General features: G+C 40.6%; 1 protein-coding gene and 2 non-coding genes across 3 annotated transcripts in view; all 3 read left to right on the plus strand.

The window, feature by feature from the left end:
- Positions 1-19660, plus strand: part of LOC103210983 — a 652718-nt gene that overhangs the window by 343042 nt on the left and 290016 nt on the right. The gene's annotated exons all lie outside the window — the stretch shown is intronic.
- TRNAS-AGA lies at positions 5767-5848 on the plus strand. The gene has a single exon. It is a non-coding gene; the product is annotated as a tRNA-Ser (tRNA).
- On the plus strand, positions 17135-17206 carry TRNAQ-CUG. Its single transcript has one exon. It is a non-coding gene; the product is annotated as a tRNA-Gln (tRNA).

Genomic DNA, 19660 nt, shown 5'->3' on the forward strand with positions numbered 1-19660 from the left:
AAGTTTTATACACACACACACATATTATAAAGAGAGAAATAAAGTTTGTATGGACAATTGTTAACATGTGGGGAACTTGAGTGATTTGAGAATTCCTTGTACTATTCTTGCAACTTTTCTGTAAATCAGAAATTATGTCGATATAAAATGCTAAAATAAGAAAATGATGTCAACGAGATGGCAGAATGAGAATACTGGTGCTCCTCTCTCCCCACCTCAACATCAAAAAATAAGCAGAAACTATAAGAACCAAACTTTTCAGAACTCTGGTACAGCCAAATGCTCACAGCAAGTAAACAAATGCCAACTGGGGGGGCGGGGGGGGAATAGCAACTTCAAAAAATAGTAGGACGGCTTTTTAATTTTTTTTTTTTAAATGCTTCCCAGCTTAGAAGTGGATTTGATGCAGAAAGCAATGTTTTCAGCTTGAAATCTTAGTCCTTGTTTCCAGAGGAAGCAGAATAGACCTTCTTTGCAACTTTTTGTGGTTGTTCTAACCTGTTGTTGTTGTTGTTGTTATGTGCCATCGAGTCAAACCCGACTCATAGCAACCCCTCCTTGGGTTTCCGAGGCAGTATCACTACGGAAGTAGGATTGCCCAACCTTCCTTCCGAGGAGTGGCTGGTGGGTTTGAACTGCCAGCCATCTGGTTAGCCTGTTGAGTAGCCTTTTAAAGGACTGAAGCAAACCACTTGTCTCTCTTACAACCATCTCAGACCTCATGCAAAACAGACATTATCCAAAATATTGTGAGGTCAACAATCAGCCTATAGCTGCCTGGGCAAAAAAGTGTAATAGAGATATACAATAGAAGGCCCAAGGCCAAGAAGGAAAAGCCAGAGAGAGATTTTCTTTGGAAAATTAGGGCATTCAAAAGCACCCATGTTGTTGTTATGTGCCATCGAGTCAGACCCGACTCATAGTCGGGTGGGTTTCTGGGGCAGTATCACTAGGGAAGTAGATTGCCCCATCTTCCTTCCGAGGAGTGGCTGGTAGGGTTTGAACCACCAGCCTTCTGATTAGCAGTCAAGTGCCTTATGCACTACACTACCAGAGCTCCCAAAAGCACCACTGTAAACAGGAAATCTAGAAAGCCATACATATGTCCAAGCCAAGACAAGTGCTCAGCAAAACACACACACACTAACACACACAAACTGAGAAGACACTTTTCACTTCAGGCTGATCTCTAGACTTAGTATAAGCCTGGCTAAGTGTTAAGGAAGTGACCAAGCACTGAAGCAATCTGCAAAGACTGGAAGAGGTGGCTCCCCACATCACTGTTTTTCTTTTGTAGCTTGTTTTTGTTTTTAACTCTTGGCATCAAGGAAATCTCTATCAGAACACCAGCTGAATACAAGCTAAAGAAACAGAGACTTGACGGACAACAGTCATCAAGGAATCCAGTCTTTGCAAAAATAGTTTGGAAAAGTCATTAAACCAATGGCTACTATAGCCTTCAGAAATAAAAAGAAAATAATAACAAAAAGGAGAAAAACAAAAACAACAAATCCTGAAGAAGGTGGAGAATCTGACTTCCAGAGTTACTACATTATACTATCCAAATGTCTCATTTACAACAAAAAATACTGAGGCATACAGAGAAACAGGAAAAGATGGCCCATTCAAGAGAACAAAATAAAGTGACAGAAATGATCCCTAAGGAAGCACAGACATTGGACTTACTAGACAAAGACTATAAAACAAGTGTTTTAAATATGCTCAAAAAACTGAAAGAAAATAGATTTAAAAACTAAAGAAAATCAGGAAAATAATGTATGAACAAAATGAGAACATCAATAAAGAAATAGAAATAGAATATCAGCAAAGCAGCAGATATTCTCAAATTTGAAAGTACAATAACTGAAATGAAAAATTCACTAGAGGAGCTCAACAGGAGATTTAAACTTGCAGAAGAAAGAATCAGTGAGGCTGAAGATAGGACCATGGGAATGATCCAGTTTGAGAAACAGAATAAAAAAAAAGAAAGAAAAATATACAGAGCCTATGAAATCAGTGGGACACCATGAAGAGGATCAGCATATATATTATGGAAGTTCTAGTAAGAGGAGAGAGAGAAAAATGTGTCAAAAGAATATTTGAAGAAAAAATGGCAGAAAATTAACTCCAAGGATGATAAACTCAAAGAGATCAACATTCAGACACGTTATAGTCAAACTGTCAAAAGATAGAGACTCTTGAAAGCAGCGAGAGAGAAATGACTCATCACATACAAGGGATCCTCAATAAAATCAAAGCTGATTTCTTATGAGACACCATGGAAGTCAGAAGGTAATGTGATGATATATTTAAAGTACTGAAAGAAAAAAAAAAAAAGTCAGCCATGAATTCTATAGCCAACAAAACAGCCCTTCAGAAATGGAGACAAAATTGAGACATTTTCAGGTAAAAATAGTTGAGGGAGTTCATTACCACTTGACCTGCCCTATAAGAGATACTAAAAGTAGTCCTTCAGGTTGAAATGAAAGGATGCTAGAAGGTAACTTAAAGCCATGTGAAGAAATAAATCTATAGGAAAAATATATAGCCCAGTATTATTATATTATTTGCTTCTAACTTGGTATTTTATGGACTAGATGTTTTAAAAGACAAGTAATCATAAATTTATGTTATATTGGGTACACAATGTATAAAAATGCTATTTGTGAAAACAACCTAATGATGGTGGGGATGGAGCTGTCTAGGAGCAGAGTTTTGGTATGCTATTGATGTAAAGGAGGGGAAAATGTGAAGCAGATTACTATAAATTTAAGATATTAAATGTAATCTCCATGGTAACCACAAATAAAAGGGTTTTTTGTTTGTTTGTTTTTGTTTTTGATGTGCACAAAAGGAAAAGATAAAAGAATCAAAAGGACATGAAAAACAGAGTCCTCTGGCACTCATTATTTTAAATCCAGCAATCTGACTTCGCTGAGAGAACTGGTGATTGCTACTGTTCAATTCTCAAAGGAGGCATTTTCCATGTCTGTAAGGAAAGAGCAATAGATGCAGACTAAGGTGACTTGATTCCAATTTAAAAATTTCTCTCATCTGCACATTTTCCATATTTGTAAATGTAGATATCAGCACTTCATGGAAGTGTTCTGAGGGTTAAAGGAGGTCATGAATATAAAGGCATTTTCTGGGTGTGAAATTTAGAATTGTTAGTTACTAATATTACTTGGCTAAGGCACTTGACTGCTAACCAGAAGCCTGGCAGTTCAAATCCACCAGTCACTCTGTGGAAGGAAGATGGGGTGATCTACTTCCGTAGTGATACTGCCTTGGAAATCGAAGGAGGGGTCACTATGAGATGGCATATAACAACAGCAAATGTATTATTTTTACCAGATCAATATTCATGCCCCACTTACAGCTTATTTTCTTGTAATAGATGACACATGGTTGTAGAATCATTCTGTAATTTAAAAGAAGTTTTGGGACACTTTAAACTCAAATATGAAAAATATATATACTTTGAGTATTTTAGAGAGAAAAGCTGAAAGAAGAAAACAAGCTATGTCTACAATTGTAACCTCCCAATACTAATTTTTTAGTATTATTTTCCACTTACATATAACCAGTTTTTAAATGTGTGGGTATGTAACAGTATGATGTTTTTAACCTGTTTTTCCATTTTTATGTTTTTCAATATCAGAAATCAATGCTTCTTACAAATAAATAAATAAATAACATGAAAATAAATGAAACAGATGTTTTAATCCTTTACTTCCACTTCACTTTGCTCCCTTGTTAGATTGCTGAGTTTGTGTTAAATGTTTTAAATTTATTTATTGAAGTTGGGCTCTGTTTGATACAAATAGAATTATTTATATTTGTTGTTTTGTGTATTAGTGTTCAAACACATTTTCCCAAGTCAAAAGATAAGGATCTACCTTATGCTTTAGAGGGTGGATGGTACTCTGTGATAGAAATACATCATAACATATTTACCATGTGATAGAAATATATCATAACATATTCACCATTTCTTTAGCACTTTACGGAAGTTCTGGTAGTGTAGTGCCTAAGGCACTTGACTGCTAACCAGAAGACTGGTGGTCCAAACCCACCAACCACTCTTCAGAAGGAAGGTTGGGCAATCTACTTCCATTGTCATACTGCCTAGGAAAATCGAGGAGGGGTCACTATGAGTCAGCTGCAACTCCACGGCACACAACGGCACACAACAACAACTTAGTGCTTTATGAGGAGCTCTGGTGGTGCAGTACCTAAGGCATTTGACTGCCAACCAGAAGGTTGGTGATTCAAACCCACCAGCCATTCTGTGGAAGGAAGAGGGGTGATCTACTACCACAAAGATTTACCTCCTCAGAAACACAATGGGGATCACTATGTGTCAGAATAGACTCAATGGCAGTAGGCTTGGGTTTTTTTGTTTGTTTGTTTGTTTGTTTCCTTTAAGAGATTCATAAGGAGCTCTGTGGCACAGTGGTTAAGGCATTCGGCTGTGAGAGAAAGATGAGGAAGTCTGCTTCCATAAAGATCTATAGTTTGGGAAACCCTACAAGGATCTCTATGAGTCAGAATCAACTCAGTGGCAGTGGACTTAGTTTTGTTTTCAGTAATTCATTATGTTACTTCCTTTTTTTTTTTTTTTTCCTGCTGTGTTTGTTAAGGTTGTATGTCAACTTGTGTGGCCCTGGTTGAGTGGCTGGACAGCTGGATGTAGTTATTCCCCATGGTGAACTTGGTAATTAATTCCATGGTGGAATCTACTGGAGCAGCTAAGTAGCTGCTTTAGGGATGTGGTCAGCTTCCAGTATATAAGAAGCAACTTTGAGGAAGGTCTCCAGCTTATGGCACACTTGGGCCCTGCATGTAGTCTTCATTCAGTAGCCTGCCATGCCCTGTCGACCTTGGGACTTTTTCTGGACTTGAATTAGTGGCCTGTGGTGTTGTTTGGTAATATCGGGACTGTGCCTTGTTACTTGTCAACCTTGGGCTTGTCAGCCTCAGCAGCCAGTAGCTGCCTGAGTGAAGAAAAGCCTCTAGCTTCCATGGGTCTGGAGCAGGTGGCAGAGCTGAAACCCAAGGTTGAGGGACTTTCACCCAGCCCCTAGAGCCTGGCATTTTGAACCCGACTTCTAGCCTCCAAAATTGTAAGAGAATAAACTTCTGTTTGTTTAAGCCATTCCATTTGTGGTATATTCCTGTCAGAGCAGCACTAGGTAATCAGAACATTTGCTGTTACAAATAATGGTGCAGTGCACATTCTTACATGGTAACCATGTAAATCCTCAGTTGTTTCTGTCCTATTTCTACCTTGGTCAAAGGAGTGAGGCTTTTACTTCACATCCACATGTCATACAAACTATCTAATCTCTGACCCTCTCTTCAAAGTGCTTGTAAGTGTCCGAGACTATTGGTTAGGTTGTTCAAAGGATCGATGAGAATTCGAAGTCAAAGTCTGACTCTGCCTCGCAGTAGGCAGTTTGGTTCCGATTAGGAAGACCCCAATGCCCAAGCTTAAAGCAATGCCTGGTTCCCGCAGCTGGCAGGCGCTCTCTCAGTGTTTACTGACTTGAAGTTTGTTCGGAATGCTGATGTTAGGTGAGGACTCTCATTCCAGTGCTCTTGATTTCCAAAGCAGCACGAAAGGTTTGCTTTTTGTTGTTGTTATTTTAAACCAAACTCTCATTTTACCTGAGTGTTTGGTTTGTATTCAACGCCAAAGTCGACTTTCTTGAGGACGAGGTAATTTTTCAGTTTATACCTAGAAAAAAAATATCAAGCTTATAAGTAGTCGTGGCCGAGTGGTTAAGGCGATGGACTAGAAATCCATTGGGGTCTCCCCACGCAGGTTCGAATCCTGCCGACTACGGCCTCCTTTTCCCAACTGGAAATCACTGGGACTGCAGAAATCGGGAATTGCCCGCGGACGTATTGAACCAAACTTCGGCGTCTGGTTTTTCGCCCAGCCTCAAACTGCGAGAAGGAAGAAAATTATAATGATTAATTTTGTTAAAATTAAAGTTGTCTTTGTAACTAGAGCCCTAACCCTATTCGCGTCAGCCGGCCGCGATACTGTTGACGCCGCGCGTTTCCCTGCTGTCCAAACTCGCTTGAAACCTATACTTCCGAAACAAAAGCTCTCATAGTGTTTTCTTCCCCGCATTGAAATGCATCCTTTCTTAGAAATTGTAGTCTGTGGTCAATTAGCAGTGGCTCAACTGCTCTGGTCGCCCGAATTTGAAGCCAGATTTGCAAACTTGTAAATCTAGAACGAGAAACAGAGAATAAATAAATAAAGCAACTGCGACTCACCGCCACCCCAACTCCACAGGGTTTTCGAGTTTGTTATCTGCTAGAAGCAGGTCACCAGGCTTGTCTTCTGAAGGACTTCTGCGTAGGCTCGAACCTCCAGTCCTTCATATTGAAGCTCAGCGTTCAGGCGTTTGCACCACCCAAAGACTCAACTACTCTTTTATGTGCTTCCTAATTCATAGTGAAAATGGACCTGATGGACGCCAAAGGGTTATCCCTGGCGGTAAGGCAGGATACAAAGATTACCCCCGATGGAGAAAGAGTTTTATTCGTTTTGCATTTCATCATGCATTTTAGAATTCCTGACAATCATATTGTCACTGTTCTTCTGCTCGAATATCAGATACCTTTTTCTTTTGATATGAAAGCTGCAAAAATCACTTATTAGTGAGGCTGAGCAGAGCTGTGCACGAAAAATCTCACATTCTACCAGTCTACTGCAGCTGCTTCTATCCTAGGGGCAAGCTCCTGGCCACTACTGAGCCCGGGGTGGGGGTGGGGTGTATGAGGAGGAAGCGGGCCTCATCTTCCTCCCTCTGCCAATCCTTTTCCTCAGCAACTCTCTCAGTTCCCCCTCCCTCACCCCTAGTTCGGGCTGTTTTGAACAGAGAAACGTTTCAATAGAATTCTAAAACGTCCTACTTTAAGGCCCAGAGGAGAATCTAGGTTTAAATGACGCAGGATTCAGAATACTCACTGAGAATAAATAAGAATATTGTCTGGTATCTGCTTCCAGTTGCATGCAGAAAGAGCAGCTGGAACAGTATGCCAAGAAGATCAAAAAGCTCAGGCAGGATCATAATCTGGAATATCTTCTACATCCTAGTTTGGTGAGCAGCCCCTCCTTGGGAGTATCACTATGGAAGTAGATTGCCTAACCTTCCTTCCAAGGCCACCAGCCTTCTGGATAGCAGTCAAATGCCTTAGGCACTATGCCACCAAAACTCCTAGTTTGGTGAGTAGCACCTGAAATCGTAAAAGCTTGCAAGTGGCCACATAAGGGACAACTATTGGTCTATATGTAGGGAGCAAAAGAGAAAGAAGGAAACCAAAGATTCAGAAGAAACTAGTCTACAGCACAAAGTCTGGACCAACGCTGCCTCATCTATCCTGAGACAAGAGCTAGATAGCACTCTGCTACCACAAGTGGGCATGCCAATGAAGGCCACAATTAATGGACCCTGACTATATGGGAGAAAAATGTGAAACAGAACTTCAAATTCCTATGAGAGAGAGAGAGAGAGAGAGATTTACTGGACTAGGTGAGACTGGAGGACTGCCCAAAACTAGCCCTTGATGTCACTAAATAACAGATTGGCTTGTATAATAATGAGTATCACCCATAAGTACTGTGCTTCTTTAAAAAAAATCACCTATATGAGACCAGTTAAGAATTACTTTAAAATGAAGATGAAAATATAAGGGGCAGGGAAACTAAATTAATAAAAATGAACAACCAGAATGGAAATAATGTCACTGGACAATTTATATAGAAATTGTTTAATGGGGACCTACACTTCCATGTAATCCTTCACTGAAAACACAATACATTTTTTTTTTTTTTTTAAAGCCTATGAGGATTTCTAAGTCCTGCACTGTCCTAGACATCAACGCCCTGAGATAACAACACCAACATGGCCCAGCTTGGGGCCTATGTGTGTTATATTCAGCTGTACCTGCTAACCTAGGCAACTCCAAACTGGTGCCTGTAGACTATAGGATCCACAAGCTACAGATTAAATGTTTTGAGGAAGATGACAAAGTGCTCATACACGTGAGAAGTGCCAACATCAGAGCTTTCAACAAGATTTGAAGCTCCCAGCAATGTGTCTGTGATTGTATATCAAACTGTAATGAATTGGAGACTGTGCTTTGTTGGATTGTTATGGTAATATTATTTAATTCATTAAACTCCTTCTTAATCACATGACGATGTATCATTAAAATTACCTTTTTTATTGTGATTTGGGTGAAATTACAGAGCAAATTTGTTTTCCATTCAACAGTTTGTACATATTTTTGTTTTGTGACATTGATTGCAATTCCCACAATGTAATAGCTCTCCACTTTCTCCCTGTGGTAACCTTTCCCCTGTCCTTCTTTCCTATGCACACCTGCCCTCTGAGCCATCTCCCTGCACACATGCTGCCTTCTGATCTCCCATGGTTGATTATTCTAAGGATTGTATCTACTTGGTTTAATTGTTCACCTCCTAGGCCTGACGATTGTGTGGCTAGGAGTTAAACTACTGGAATGAGTTCAATTCTGGCCATAGTCTCAGGGATTTCACCAATATTTATCAGACCAGTAAGCCTGGTCTTTTTTATGATTTTGAGTTTTGTTGTACATTTTTTTTCCCCATTCTAAAGAGGACCTCCAATTTTGATCCCTTTCTGAGTGGTTGGCAGTGGTAGCCAGGTATCATCTAATTCTTCTGGTCTCAGGGTCATGTAGGCTAAGGTTCCCATGGTCCACTAGGCCCTTGGACTAATTGTTTCCATGTCTCTTTGATTTTCTTCACTCTGCTTTATTCCTGATGAGGAGAGACTAATTGTTGCATCTTAAATGGCTGCTCATAAGCTTTTAAGACCCCAGATGCTACTCATCAAAGTAGGATATTGAACAATGTTTTTGTACAGTATGTTGTGCCAATTGAGCTTGATGTCCCCCTTGACCTTAGTCCCCATACCCACAGGCCCAGCGACTCACTCCCTCAAGGTGTTTGGCTGTAGCTAAGAGGTTATCATAACTATGCCCCCATAAGTTCTATTATATATATGGACATTCTTGTAGCATGTACAAATATGTATGAAGAGATATCATCTGCCAAAACTTATATATGGTTATGGGTATATTCTCTTTTACCTACTCATACCTGATCACTTTGCCTGTCTACTGGTGTATCCACTCATAGATTAGTGTTTGTTATTACTGATAATGAAGTATTGTATATTTAAAAATATTTACCTTTGTTGTCTATACCTTTCCATGTGCACCTCTCCATGTCTTCTTTTTCCTTAGTATTACTGTGCTGCTTACTCCCTTCTAGTCTATTGCCTTTCCCTTCACTGAAATCAACACACATTGGAGACTAAGCTTTTTTGAAAAGTGAAACAAAACAAAACACACTATTGTAAAGCCATAATAATCAAAACAGTGTGTTACTGGCTCAGAGACAGAGAAATAGATCAATGGACCAGAAGAAAGTAATCTAAACAGACCTACTCATAAATGCTTAATTTAAAACAAAGGCAACCCTGGAGCATACTAGTTAGTGAAAGGCTGTTCTTTCCAATACATTTTGTTGGAATCCATATGCAACTAAATGTATCATCCCTATCTCACAACATACACAAAATGCAATCAATCAATGAATTGTATGTCAATACATGAAAGCAATAATGCTTCTGGAGACAATTCATGACCTTGGAGTAGGCAAGAATTTCTTAAAGCCGAAAAACAGCATCACCAAAGAAAAGATATTATGACATACATAATAGGTAATCTGTACAAAATCATAATGTACAAGACAAACTACCTAAGCTCAGCTTCTTTTTACAGCACTTTATCTATTTCAAGGTAAGAGTAACTCCACATGGATTTGTATCCTGAACATGAAACCACTAACTCTTCCAGTAATTTGCTTAATTTTCCAATTCTTATCACTCTCTTTATAGATCCCCATTCCTAATTTCTGGTCTAAAACTATCCTGCTCTAACATGATCTTATGGTTAAATGGTTAACCCTGGCCCTAAGATCCATTTAAAGTCTTCTTCCCCAATTCTCCTCTTTGAGACACTACTGAGACTCTTTCAGAATGAGGCTCTCCTTGCTCAGCCAGTCCAATAAACCCAACTTACTCATATCAACAAGCTTCCCTGGTGATTTTCATATGGGGGCTTCAACATGGAGTTTGTATTTGTTTCAAATCAGAAATATCCTGGGCTTGGCAGACAAAGGTTGGCCTCACCACATATTTCCTGGAGTTTTAACAGATCTTTTCTGCTTTTGGGTTCTGGAGATTCCAGGCTGGTCAGATAGAATGGATATGGTGCTTTTTATAAACTATGCATTTATAGAAGCTACAATAACAATCACTACTATTAATACTTGGAAATGAAAAAGCTTCATTGCTTGTTGAATGACATGCCTTAAACCCAGGCTAATACTAATATATGATGTCACACTCCACTTCAGACTCATCCATAGAGAACAGACTCTGAATAAGAGAGTCAGGCAGTAGGGTTAATTTCCAAATTTAGACATAGCAACAAAAACACTCTCGACCTTCCTCCTCTTCCCCAGTTGTTTGGCTCCCTGGCTATAGACACAAATCCAGGAAGGGTTCAAGCTCAACCCTGCCACTTACTGGCTGAGTTACATTGGTCAAATTATTTAACTCCTATGGGCCTCAGTTTACAGGTTTGTAAAATGATGTAATAGCATTTATTTCATAGAATGTTGTGAGGATCATTCAATTTAACACTTGGAAGAATATGTATGTAAGAAGTGCTTGATAAATAGGGGCTGATACTAAAATCATTTTATGTGTATACTACACTAGAACTGAGTCAGGTAACCACTTGTTGTTATGTGCTGTCGAGTCGGACCCGACTCATAGCGACACCTCCTTGGGTTTCCGAGGCAATATCACTATGGAAGTAGATTGTCCAACCTTTCTTCCGAGGAGTGGCTGGTGGGTTTGAACCACCAGCCTTCTGGTTAGCAGTCAAGTGCCTTAGGCACTACACTAAGTGTTCCCTGTAGTAATTGTGAAAAAAGTGACTTTACATCCACAATTTAAAAAATCCTTAGTCTAGGTATCATTTTACTGTGCAATGTTAGACAAGTTAGTCCTCATCTTTAAAATGAGACTAAGAATACCAACCTGATAGGGTTATTTTAATGATAAAATGAAATAATGCTTATAATGCCAGCTCAGTGCCTGGTACATTGCAAGAGTTTAAAAAATGGTAGCTGCTAAAGCCAATGTTGTTTTATGAGCTTAATATCCCTAGAACAGAGAGTAGCAATACAAGCTCCTCTACCCCATCAGAAGAGGATGGAGTTTGAATCCAAGTTGGCTATGGCTTGTGATTGAGGAAGACAATTGCCACCCTCAGTCATGCTTAATGTTAAGGGCTGCTCACATACCTCACCTGCTTCAAGTGTAAGATTCACTCTTACAATTGAGAAAGTTATCAATGTTTCAGACACAAAGATCTCCTAAATGGAAAGTGAAATTATTTGACACAGGAAATGAGGAAAGTGGAAAGAGGATACACAAAGAAGATGACAACTACAACCTAGAATGGAGTTTAGGTTTGCTTGGGTTCACTCTGTCATACAAATGGACAGAAACTATAAGGCAAAGCTGTAGGTGGCAGGAATCACACCTGAATGGGAAAGTCCCAATGGATTTCAAATCCATTACATGAACCATTTGACCATGACTACTGGATAGTGCAACTTCCTGTTAACATCTTAGAAGGTATAGTGAGCGGTGTGCCACTCTTGGTTGGTGTATGTGGTGTAGTAAATTACCTGGTATGGCTTTTCTACCCATTAATTCTTTGTAAACTCCGTGTTGGAATTTGCTGTGAGCAACTGAGGAGCTCCTGATTGTAAATGTTATCCACCTGGGGTATTTCTGTTGGGAATAGCACAAAGCAATGTTTAGAATTCTGAGGTTATGATTGGCTAGTTTGGCCACTCTGCCAGGCTCAAAAGGAAGCCTTCTAGAGGCAGAGCTCCCTCTGACTGCTGGCTGGGAAGGACATGCTACTGAGAGAAATGCGCTCCTGAGAGACATGTGCTGCTGGGAGAGAGATGCAAGAGACACGCATTGCTGAGAGAGACAGTGAGAGACATGCACTTCTGGGAGAGAGACTGTGAGAGACTGTTGGCTGAGAGACAATGGGCTGAGAGAGACTGAGTGTTGCTCCTGAACTTGAATTGTAGCCTGGTGCTTCCCTGTTAAACTCCATGATCTGTGAGTTCTGCGTGGTCACTGCTGGGAATTATTGAACCCAGCAGAAAGGTGGTGGGTGCTGTGGGAGGAACAGTTGGTGTCAGGGTTGATGAAAGGGTTGGAGGGAGGCAGCATGTCTGGCCTCACAGGAATAGGCCTTGGGCTATTGATGGTGATTCTGTTCTCCTCTTGTGCGGTTAGAGGAGGTCAGGGGATGGCGCTTCCTTGCCCCTTTTGCAGTGTAGGTACTATAATACTGAAATATATTTTTGGTTTGTGGTTACTGGGTCTGGCAACAGAGAATTTCTTAGCTCCATCCAAGGCTTCTTGCTCCTGGATGAAAGAAGTTATCCATAGATCAAGATTGACCCGATAAGGTGGAATTCAGATTCCTCAATTAGAAATTAGAATTTTCTCTGCCCCAAAATTTCTCCATTCTCTGGTCCTGGTTAATATGCCTTTCACAGGTATTTGTCAGAAACCTGCAAAAAGGGAGTTTGGACGTGAGGGTGAGTTTTTTCACCCCAGACCTGAAAATGTGTGTCAATGGGACAGGAAACAGGATGAAAGAATTGTGTGGGAATCAGAAACCTTGAAGTCATTTGCATTTGCTTTCAGCATTGAACACTAAAACAGAAATATCTTCAATGACTTTGAACTGCACTGTCATTCTCCTAACTCAAGCAATTAAATGAAATCTGATTTGAGAGCTCCTGTCCTAACTGGTGAAGATTCTAGGAAGATCTCCATCCCCTCAGGAAAGCTCACTCTTCTCAGCCTTTCTGGATGAGGTGAGCACATAGCCCCAGGATCCTAGGGAACAGGGAGAAGAAACTTAGAGAAGGGGCTTTCCAACTTTTTCCAGCTTGAAGATACTCTCTGTCCCTCCCAACACACAAGAGCAGATTTGGCAGACTAAATCTAGCTAGATTAGTAGGATCGTTTCTGGGCTTAGTGAATACTGATCAAGCAAGGCACTATAGGACTAGATGGGTTTTTTTAATGGGGAATTTCAGGGATTATAGCATCAAATTCTGGGAAATGAAGTGCTTCTCCAGAGCACCATCAAATAGATTTAGACAGGCTTTCAGATGTAAACAGGAAAGGCTATGTCTGAGGCCCTCAAACTCACTCTTACAGTTAAAGCTCTCCCACTCTGTTTTAGTTCTAGGTAGGCAAAAAAAGACAACTGTTCTTGTAGTGGGTTGAGTTGTGCCCCCTCACACACACACACACACACACACACACACCTGTGTCAAAGTTCTAACCCTCAGTAGCTGTGAACATGGCCTTCTTTGGAAATAGGGTGTTTGCCAATGTAATCAAGTTAAGATGAGGTCCTACTGGACTAGGGTGGAGAGTTGGAGGCATACAGAGATACAGACACACAGGGAAGGACATACGATGATGGATACAGGAAAAGAAGTGATTTACCTACAAACCAAGTAACACCAAAGATTGCCAGCAACCACCAGAAGCTAAGAGAGAGGCATGGAACAGCCTCTCCCTCAGAACCTCTAGAAGGAACCAACCTTCCTGGCACCTTGATTTTGGACTCCTGTCCTCCAGAACTGTGAGAGAATACATTTATATTGTTCTAAGCCATCAAGTTTGTGGTAATGTGTCACAGCAGCCCTAGGAAATTAATACAGCTCCCTTCACTGTATGCTCAAACAAAATCCTTGTTAACGCCAACCTGGCATTTCTACTTTCCACCAGGGAAGTTCAAACAGTTACTCCCTTCAATATGATAAATTCATTTTGGAGAAAACTAGGGAAAATAATCCAAACTAAAGAAAATCATTTATGTGCAAAGATATCTATGAGAGTTATAATTATAATAACAAAATAATTAAAACAACAAAGATTTCCACCAATGGGAGGTGGGATGATTATATAACTTAGGTTACATCAACCTCAAAGAATATTACAAAGCCATTAAAAATGATATTTTGGAAGAGGTTGTGATAGCTCATGGGAAAAGCACATGATATAATGTTCATATATAATGGGTTGTTTGATTGATTGATGTGAAACAAATATCATTACTCTAGTTTTAAAAATGAAGATGTAAAAACAGTGATTTGTTTTGCTGAAACAAGAAAAAATATAATCTCTAGATACAAACACTTTGGTATTACTCAGTAGTCAGACATTTGGCTCAACTGGTCATTCTCCAAAGGGACATCTAGTTAAACATGTGAAGGTCAAACCTTTATCTTTCCTTTCTTAAGAAACCCTTAAGTTGACAATAAAAGAAATTAAAGGACGTAGCCCCACAAAGAAGAAGGTATCATGAGAGCAAATGTCAATGATAAGAAATATTGTTTGCTCCCCAAATTTCAGTAACTTGATGTGATGATGGAAATTTATTCCCTACTCATACAAGTCCATTGTAGATTTTTGGATCAGAAAAGAAAGGGAAAGCCTCGTTTGTCCTAGTGGTGATTGAGGGATCCGGGTCCCCTCCATCTTTTGGGTTCCCTAAAGCTTCAGAAAGTACACACTTCTTAAAGACTTTGGCCTGGAGAGAACCATTACTTGGATTTATGATCCATTCATAATAACTAATTACATGGCTACACTGAGATGTAAGGGGTCCTTGAAAATGCAGCCCCTAGCTGGGAAGCTGATTTCCACAGACAAGTCTATGTTATGGAAGAGGGCACATGAATTTAGGTGGATACCACAATTGGAAGCGGCAGTGAAGACATCAGATGATGTATTGCACTGGGCAAATCTGCTGCAAAGGACCTCTTTAAAGTGCTGAAGAACAAAGATGTCTCTCTGAAAACTAAGGTGCACCTAACCCAAGCCACGGTATTTTCAATCACCTCATATGCATGTGACAGCTGGGCAATGAATAAGGAAGACAGAAGAGTTGATGCTTTTGAGGTGTGGTGTTGGTTAAGAATACTGAAGGTACCATGGGCTGCCAAAAAAACTAACAAATGTTTCCTGGAAGAAGTGCAGCTGGAATGCTCCTTGGAAGCAAGAACGGCCAGACTTTGTCTCACTTTGGTCATGGTGTGAGAAGGAACCATCCCCTGGTTATCATGCTTAGTAAAGTGAAGGGTCAATGAAAAAGAGGAAGGCCCTCAAGGAGATGGATTAACACAGTGGCTGCAATGATGGGCTCAGGTATAGCAAGGATTATGAGGCTGGCACAGGACCAGGCAGTGTTTCGTTCTGTTGTACACAGGGTCAGAGCCAACTCGATGGCACCTAACAACAACAACAACCACAAGTATCACCAAAATTTATGTAGACTGAGAAGGGTTAGATAACTAATAACTGAATTAGCAGAGTAGGTAAAGCTGAAAACTGTCTGCAAGGTGGGAAGTCAACAATTAAACAAATGATATTACAGATATTGTGAAAGGCTTGGGAATTGGAAGAACCATGAAACCACAGGCTCATTGGCCTGAATTGCCCTTCCCTCACAGAAGTTAAAGACAGGTTTAGTTTTCAGGTTAAAATACTGCAGAGATTCTCTTGACTTGGGAACACCAGGCACATCTGAATGTGGGGGTGAAAGGTGGGGGTGGCAGTGGGGGCGAAAAGCCTATTGACTATTGGCTGTATATTTTTACTTTTTTTTTTTTTTTTCCGGAGACCCCAAAACTTGATATAAACTCTAGCCTTTAGATACACTCCTTATAAGCTTGTTGCCTGGACCTAACGTTTTTTCAAAAGCCTGAAGTAAGCTTTAATGCTGAAAGTGCTCACCATCTTCGTGTGCCTTATGTCTGAGGCTTCTGGAAATCACCTTTGTTTATCCCACAGGACGGGAGTGTTTCATTCTATGCTCTTCTTCCTCCTGAGCGAGTGAATTAGGGACACTAGGCTTCTGAGAGGAGTTGGAATGAGTGAGGTACACGGAAATGTTCTCTCTCCCAGCTGAGGGGCGAGATTTAACCGGACAGTGACGGTGTCCCACATTCAAGCCGGAAGGATTTCCTTTCGTGGAATCAGATGTCTTTATTGCAATAAAAAGCGTCTTGGTAGAATTCCAGTACCTCCCATGGGATCTTGTAGGGAAGGTTCAAATCCTGACATCTGCAATTACTTACTCTTACTAAATACCATATCCTTTTCTCACCAGTCCTTCAGCTTGACCATCTGGGGTCGCGCCTGCTTCCATGTCCGGCTCTTGATACTAGGCTAGAGCTGCGGGGTTTGGAAGAGGCTCATAGTTGCTGCTGGTAAAAGGGACCAAGTCCAAACTTCCTCATTGAGAACTAAATTACAAAACACTGCTTTGAAAAAAAAAAAAAAAAAAATAGGGCTTTTTACAGTGTTTTACCCTTAGGTCTCCACAAGGTGGAACCTTTCCGGGAAGCAGAAGGCGTCGCTCGGTCTTCAGTGTGCTTTTTTCCCTCCCCGCCCCGGGTAAGGCTAGAAAGAGCCGGGACTAGTTGGCACGCTGCGTCAAATAAACTCACGAAATTAAACTTCCAAAACTGTCTGTAGAATTCGGGGGAGAGAACACGGAACGAGAGCCCAGCTGGCACCGAGTCCTACAGCTTCTCCAGCAACGCAACTTGTCAGAGCAGCTCGGCTGAGACCCTGTTGGAACCGCTGGCTAAGCGCGGCCCAGTGGAGGCCAGGGGCCTTGCGAGCTACTGAAGGCAGAGGGGCGCTAGCGGGCTGCGGGAGACACGAACGCATCTCATCTATCTTTAAAACAGATTTGCTTTTGGATTTTCACTAACAGCCCGGTGCACTGAAGTAAAAGGGATATGTGCAATGACGGCAGATAATGAAAGTAAAACACAATTTTAAACTTTCCTAGAGACTGTAGAGACTGCAGGTTTAGAAACGAACTTTAACCCATAAAGGAGAAGTGCTAAGCGTGCTGCAACGTGTAGGGTTCCATGGTGTAATGGTTAGCACTCTGGACTCTGAATCCAGCGATCCGAGTTCAAATCTCGGTGGGACCTACCTTTTGTATTCCTCTTTTTTTTTTCACCATATGTCCATTTAGGCAAAGCTGGAAAGGAATTTCTGTGTTCACAGGAACCCAGAATGTTGCCTGGAAAGGGTGAAACGGACTCTGTGTGGGTGCTACTGACGCTCAAATTAGAGCAGGGCACCATCTCTCTCCCCTGTTACTCTTAGCCACTCACCCATAAGAATTTTGTTTTGAGTTAAATTTTTCCTTTGATTTATGGCTTTATAAAATACAGTGAACTCATTTCGTGCAGGCCTGAGAAGAACCAACAGAACTGAGAAGAGGATAGATCCTAATGGATAGAGAAAAGGAGTTTATAATAATGCCCATTAGGTCCAGTGACCAGAACTGTGTTTCATTTTCCACTGGGAAGTGAAGATTTGTGAAAATCTTCTGTTCGTATTTTAAACAAAGAATTGCTTGAACTCTCTCAGATATTTGAACATTACTGGATTCCCACAAGAAAAACTGAAGCGCTGGCAATAGAACGAGTAAAGATCCAGATCATCTTCCGAGCGCTTCCACGGCATTCATTTAGTCATTTCTGTGACACTAATCCACCACTTAGAATTTCTGTTTATGCTGAACGTGTCCCACAGAAATCATAGTTTTAAAACTGTCTGCCAGGAAGTGTCTGTAATAATTTTGTTTCCGTAAAACTAAACATCTTCTATTGCAAGTTAGTTCATTTTTTTGGCAAATATCTGGATTTGTCACAATATAAGGCAAGATAAACAAGTTACTGTGATCCTCAAGAAATCAGCCAAAAGTGCTTTCCTTAGTTTAATCTCATCTAGGCATATTTCTAAAAATTGTATTTTTAAAAGTTCATATACAGAATATCAGGCTATAATGCAAACGCAACCACTGCCATGGAGTCGGATCCAACTCATAGCATCCCCTCCTTGGGTTTACAAGGCAGTATCACTACAGAAGTAGATTGCCCAACCTTCCTTCTAGAGAGTGGATGTAGATAATCTTAAGGATCTTACTTTCTTCCATTGATATTATACTGCTAAAATTGTTTTGCTGCATGTAGCTGTCATTCATTCATCCATGCTGGCTGCTGTATAATACTCGGTCTGTTTTCATTCTTGCTGTTTTGTGAGTTACTTCATTTTTTTAGAATTCCATGGTAGGAATGTCATGCCCTGTGATTCACCTGTTCAAAGGTATACAGTATGAATATATCACAGTTCATTCATCCATCATTCTGTTAATAGGAAACCCATAGAGTTGTAAATAACATGAATTTTAATTATATCAGCTCTGAGACTACAAGAAACTAGGAATTCTTTCAGGGCAGAGGAAATCCTTACTTCTGTAACCACACATTTAGCTGAGAATTTATAACTTTGAAGTTGTGATATTTTCCTTCAAATGCTTTGGCACAGTAATGACCACTTACCCTTTTATGGTATACTACTGGTAGCATAGTGACTAAGGCACTTGACTGCTAACCAGAAAGCTGGCGGTACTCACCAGCCACTCCTCGGAAGGAAGGTTGGGCAATCTACTTCTGTAGTGATACTGCCTGACAACCCAAGGAGGGGTCACTATGAGTCAGGTCCAACTCGACGGTACATAACAACAACAACACAACAACTCAAGCTTTCTAATTCTTTGTGCATTTTCTAGAGTTCACTGCTAGCATAATCATATCCCCTTTATGGAATGCCCTATGCCACCTCTGACTCCAAAACTTAAATACCTCCCTGCTAAACTCTTTCATTGTTAACAGGGAGCAATTCTGCATAAGGCTTATCCCACATTTCTTTCTTCTGAAAAAAGAAATCTTGCCTTAGTATAGCTTACTGGCAAAACCTAGGGTACATGCCAACATCTTAGCTGCACAAAAGCCCAAGATATTTAGATATGACTTTCCCTTGAGGACACACAATTCATTAATAGGGAATTCTGCCTAACATATGTAGTCTTAGTCACATTAGATTAATATGTTGGTTAATTTGGTTATCATCTACAATTCCTTTTTCATAACTTTCCAAACTTTTCTTCTTCCACTGTGATTAAGGCATAGAATCTATTCTAAGGGAAAGTAAAGCAAACAAAAGAAATAGATTCTTAAGAACTTAATTTTATATATATATTTGTTGTTGTTGTTAAGTGCCGTCGAGTCGTTTCTGACTCATAGCGACCCCATGCACAGCACAATGAAACACTGCCCAGTCCCGCGCCAGCCCCACAATCCCTGCTATACTTGAGCCCATCATCGCAGCCACCATATCAATCCATCTCCTTGAAGGCCTCCCGCTCTTTCGTCGACCTTCCACCCTACCAAGCATGACATCCTTCCCCAGGGAATGGTCCCTTCTTACAACATGACCAACATAGGTGAGACGAAGTCTGGCCATTCTTGCTTCCAAGGAGCATTCTGGCTGCACTTCCTCCAGGATAGATCTGTTAGTTCTTTTAGCAGTCCACG

This window comes from Orycteropus afer, unplaced genomic scaffold (assembly GCF_000298275.1).
Source record: "Orycteropus afer afer isolate SDZICR_OR568_19922 unplaced genomic scaffold, OryAfe1.0 scaffold00684, whole genome shotgun sequence".
In the NCBI taxonomy this organism is placed as follows: domain Eukaryota; kingdom Metazoa; phylum Chordata; class Mammalia; order Tubulidentata; family Orycteropodidae; genus Orycteropus; species Orycteropus afer.